The sequence below is a fragment of the Pinus tabuliformis genome, chromosome 3_2 (genome assembly GCF_031772625.1).
Source record: "Pinus tabuliformis cultivar Carrire ecotype Pingquan chromosome 3_2, CPIR1, whole genome shotgun sequence".
Classification (NCBI taxonomy): domain Eukaryota; kingdom Viridiplantae; phylum Streptophyta; class Pinopsida; order Pinales; family Pinaceae; genus Pinus; species Pinus tabuliformis.
In genome coordinates, this window is record NC_142302.1 from 889,911,594 (window position 1) to 889,917,517 (window position 5,924).

The 5,924-nt window shown below is 32.6% G+C and overlaps 1 pseudogene; it reads right to left on the minus strand.

The window, feature by feature from the left end:
• Positions 1 to 1,271: 1,271 nt before the first annotated feature.
• On the minus strand, positions 1,272 to 2,462 carry LOC149183485 (short-chain type dehydrogenase/reductase pseudogene; annotated as a pseudogene).
• Between the last annotated feature and the right edge of the window lie 3,462 nt (positions 2,463 to 5,924).

The following is a 5,924-nucleotide window of genomic DNA, read 5'->3' on the forward strand; positions in this document are numbered from 1 at the left end:
CATTAAAAAGAATGAAAATAAATTAAAAAAAAAAAAATTATTATATTAAAAATTACAGTTAAATAATGATAAATTTCTTATAAAAAGGGTAAATAATGATAAATTTCTTATAAAAAATGGTAAATAATGGTAAGTTTCTTATAAAAAATAATAAATAATAGTAAGTTTTTTATAATAAAAAAATAAAAAATAATAGTTTTTATACTAAAAATATATATAAATTTTAGATTAAAAATTTGTAGTTACATAATAATAAATATTTTATTAAAAGTTTTAACTTTTTATTAAAATATGGTAGAGAAAGATAAGTTTTATATAAAAGTATTTTTTTTATTTTTGTTGGAAGACAGAAATTACCATAGCTATTATGGTCATTGCAAAATAGAAGATTAATGTTGTGGAATTCAATTAGAGGGGTTTATTTTCTGTTATCCCCACAAAAGATAATAACACACGCTTGTTCTTAAATAAATTTGGATCCATTAAAAATAATGATTGAGAAATAAATTTTGCAATATATGGAGATCACTTTAAATCTACTTTTAATATTAATATCTCATTTATGTTGAATTTCAGATTTGAGATTTTGTTCTTTATTATATTAAATTTTACTTACATGTTTTCACTTTGCAATACTAATAAATTTGATGCATTTTGTCCTTCATTATTTTTGGATTATCTTATATAAACATGCAAGGCCAATGTTGGAGATAAGTAAACAAAAGTATCCTTTTTTTTCAGTAAGAAAAAAGCTTGATTATACACTGAAATGAGAGATATTCCTTTACTAAGCAATCTGTAGAAAAACAGTGCCAAGGATTTGTATCTGAAAGCCTATATGACAAAAGGTGACAGAAGAAGAAAAGATATATATGTACGGTATACATGAGATAAACAAACCATACCAAATAGATTGCCTAGATAAGTCAAGACCCCTTTTGGGAGCTTCATCTTCCAGCTGGGAGAAAGTATGCATTATGAGCAGAAACAATTGCAAGGAACATAGCTGGGAAATTGATTTCATGAATTTAAGATTTCATGAATTTTCTTTGGATCATCTTATACCAACATACAAGGTGAATGTTGATAATAAGTAAGTAAAATTTAATGAATTTTCTTTGAAATTTTTAACATAATCATCATTCAGTTTAAATTTTTTTTAAAATTGAAAAGAAAAATAAAACCATGTTAATAATTCCTTGTTGAATTTTAAAAAACAATTTTTTTCCAGAATCATATCAAATTCAAATTCAAATTTACTAACTGTGGTCTACTATAACAATCAAAATTTATATTTAAAATTTTATAGAAAAAATTTAAAAATACTCTGAATGATATGTTCTCACATTAATAACTCACACCAACATCCAGTCCAGTACACAATGAATAAATCACCAAAGAGAACCTAAAGTTAACTGGAACTTTCTTACAGCCTAGTCACATATTAGGAATATTTTCAGATCTATTATGGACAAAACCCCAAGTGACTTCTTCAAACACAGGAGTGAACACAATCCATTAAAACCGAAGTGAGAGCTCAGAAAACAAAAAAAAAAAGTGAGCACTATTAGAAATCATCCCAGGAAAAAAATTGGGGATTAGGAATCATCCAATTTTATGCTTCAAACCTGGCCTCCATTGACCCGAACGACCTGAGCATTAACCCATTCTCCTTCATCGCTTGCCAAGAACGCAACCAGCGGAGCCACATCTTCCACCTTCCCCAACCGCTCAAACGGACTGGATTTGATCCCCACCTCGATCGCCGCCTCGCTCTTGCCGGCAAAGAACATATCGGTGGCAACAGGGCCTGGCGCCACACAATTTGCAGTAATCTGGGTGCCCCTCAATTCCTGCGCCAGGATTCTCGTCATCACTTCCACCGCCGCCTTGCTGGCCGCGTAGGCGCCGAACCCTGGTCTCGCCAGTCCCACAATAGAGCTGCTAATGTTGATGATGCGACCGCCGCCCCCGCGGACGACCCTGTTGGCGGCTTCTCTGCTGCACAGAAACGCCCCCTTGCAGTTGATGTTGAATGTTCGGTCCCAATCTTCATCGGAGGTCTCTGCAAGTGATAGATACTTGGGGTCCAGGAATCCCGCGCTGTTTACCACGATGTGGAGCGGCCCAAACGTTTGCTCGGCCATGTCGAATAGCTGGGCCACTTGCGAGGGCTCGGCGACATCGGCTTTGCAGGCAATGGCCCTCACACCATCCGAGGAATTATTATTGATTATGGAAGCGACTTCCTCTGCGGAGCGTTGAGTGGAGGAGTAATGGACGACCACTCTGGCTCCCTTCTCCGCCAAATGTAGGGCGATCTCCCTGCCGAGACCCCCAGAGGCACCTATAACAATGGCCGCCCTGCCTCCCAAAGGCATCCGCGTTCTCTTCTCCTCCGGCTGCTCATCACTAGTGGTCATAGCTGAAGGAGGCTTCTGCTTCTGCTTCAGCGCGGCGGGGCTCTATAGTTTTATAGACGAAGCAGATATCCTACGTAGTGCCAACCCCACCAATGACATCATGGCTGACGCGAAATATAAGCCGTATTCTAACTGTTTTACGCTTTAAAGGATTTTATCTATTTTTGTTTTTTAAATAAAACTTGTCCTTAATCTGTTAGGATATTTGTTAGCAATTTTATTTGTAAACTCTGCATAATTTATGATATAAGTGCGTTGGAATTTGTTGAAATTTAAATGTTTACAAATATTTAAGGATGGTTGAATTGAGGTTTCTGTGATCTATATCAGGTTTATGAGAGATTTTTTGGCGTAAATCACAAGATTTATTATTGGTTGACCCGTTTCGAACCAATTAGTGCAAGTTGAAGAATCAGATCCAACTTTGCATGTTAAATAGCTTGAACAGAGCGTCCAACGGCTACCCCTTACCTTGATAGAGGAGTCCAAAAAATCTCCCTTAAACCAAATATTTAAAGATATTAAATTGATTTATATATGTTTGTAAACTCTACCTAATTTATAATATAAATGTTATAGAAATTGTTCGAAATTTAAAAGTTTACCGATATTTAAGGATATTAAATTTATTTATATATTTAATAATTATAATAGGTATAATTGTTGTTTAGTATTGGTATATTTAGTATTTGTTTTTTATGAAAAAAATAATTAATAATTTTAAATAAAAATGTTTTATCTAATATCAACTGAAGCCTTAAATCATATTAAAAAAAATGAAAATATAAAATTGTATACGAATAGACGAATAATAAATCGAGATGCAATCCCTTATTGGACCTTAGAAGATTAAGCAAATAGTCGGTGTTTAATGCTAATGAGAAGCATAAACACAAACGGTATCATCTCACAGGTTGCGTGTATAATGATCCTATCCTTCTCAAATGATTTTGCAGCATCTTTTCGTAGACTTTGAAAATTCATACAGTGAAACAATTCATTTCATTGTCGATTTGATTATTATCTATAAGGATGAGAAGAGTTCAAAATTATTGTAATTTTATAAAATTATTTTTTTAATTAATCATAACACATGGACCCCACTATCCATAGGATTCGGTTCTTTATGGCCATTAAAAAACTATTTCTTCTTTTAGTTAAGAGAATTGTTAAATAATTTAGTTTCATAACTTTAAACTTAATTCAAAATTGTTATTTTTAAGGAAAAAGTTATAAAAGAAAATTGTTAAATAATTTAGTTTCATAACTTTAAACTTAATTCAAAATTGTTATTTTTAAGGAAAAAGTTGTTATGTTCCAGTATCAGTATATTTAATGATCATAAGTTGATAACCTCATGAATGACTTATAATTCAAAAATGTTATTTCTAGAGGAAAAAAATTATGTTAGTATATTTAATGATCTTAATATCTTCATGAATCATCTAAAAAATAAAAATCAATCTTAACCAGAGGTCTAATATTAATAGTTTAGTATCGTTTATATCTACTTCACAATAGATTATGCAGCAACAAAATTTTAAACAAACATATATGGATTTATGGAGCATGTGTGCTTAGCACCCACAGATGGGTCAATACAAGATGATGGCAATAAGTATTACCAAAGTGGCAGTGGTAATATAAGATGATGGCAATCACTATTACCACCCTCGTACAAGATGATGGCAATAAGTATTACCAAAGTGGCAGTGGTGATATAAGATGATGGCAATCACTATTACCACCCTCGCAGTGGTAAGTAGGACAACCAATTTGGATCGTCATCAGTTTTTTTTCTAATGAGAGTGAATGCGGTCATTTTTTCACTTCTATATCTTACATTTTTTTTGCCTAGGAACACTGTGAAAAGGCGAAGGAATTGCCTTACATGTTGTTTGCCTAGGAACACTGTGAAAAGGTGAGGAATTGTCGAGAGGGCCAAAAGTAGCTAGAATCCAGGCAAAAAAAAAGTTGAAAAAATTGAATCATGTTTTTTTATGGTGGAAATGGATTCAGCGCCATCAAAAACCGGGCACCCAAAATCTTGAAGTTTGACAGCGGTAACCTAAATTTACAAAAATCCCTGCAGCGTTTTATCAAAATATTGCCTCGCTTTACATGATTTTCAAGGCAAAAAAACAGTTTGGTTAGACTACGGCCTGTGAAAATAATGAAGACATTGATGGCCTAGCATAGTAATAAGAGACTTTCACATTCCCTCCACATGGTTGGCATGAATTCACAACCTGATTTTTAAGCTGGAGATTTTGCATGTATAAATGGTAACTAACATGGTTAGCATGAATTCACAGTGGCAACCAACATAGTTGGCATGAATTCACAGCCTTCAATTGAGATTTTTAAGTCGGAGATTTTGCATGTATAAATGGCAATTATTCTTAGGCAAATCTGTACTAAGTGTAATTATTAAATTTTTTATTTTATTATTTTTAAATTAATATTTTTTTATAAATATATTTTAAATTATACAAAAATTATCAACAACCCATAATAGAATTATAGTTAAAATAATAAAATAAGTTATGAATTTTTTAAAGAAAGAAAACAAATCTATTTTTTATTGTATTTTTGACTCATCTCTTTATAGGTTTACTCAAATTTCAAATGTGGGCCCCAGTTTAATGTAGAATTAAATTCTGCATCCAACCAGTACACACTATGTATATTTTTTAGTAACCCACATCAAAGAAAATTGAAAATACATGGAGAAAAGGTGTTTCTTTTTCTCAATGTATTTTCAAATTTTCTCATTGTAGATCTACTCAAAAGTGTGTAGAGTGGGTACTAGTTAGATGCATAATTTAGTTATGCATCAAATGAATGCCTACACTTGAAATTTGATTAAACATATAAGAAGATAAGTTGAAAATATGATTAAAAAAAGTTGTTTTATTTTTTTACCTGCAAAAATATTAACCCCTAGGGATGTCATCATGATCTTGAATCCTATTAGTTCTTTTAAAGTTGATTTTGTTGGTACATTTTTTATTTTGAGGCCCATTTTTAATGTCAAAATTCCCCTAATGTTTGGTCCCCAAAATCTTTACTAAATGAGTTGAGGAAATTTTTCCTCTACCTTCTCCCTAGAGTACGACTTTGCTTTTCCTAGAAGTTCTCCTTTCAACTTAATCTTATCAAATTTATTTTGTCCCTATCTTCTAGTTTTAAACCTCCTTTTGCAAAATTATGTCCTCTTCCAACTCTACTTGAGCATATGTTGTTAAGCCCTCGATGGATGGTAGAACCTGCCCCTCCCCCTGATCCAACATGGATGGATCGTAGAGTTTAACATTCTCCACATTCACTACAGAGTAATTATGCATGCATGAGTTAGACTAAGGCTACAACATTTATCTCCCACCTTTTTTGATGCCTTGAAAGGACCATACGGAAAAGCCTTGATCTTCTTACAAGGACCTTGTAATCTTTTATTGATCAACAACAACCAAACTCTATCTCCCACTCCAAATGGTTTCT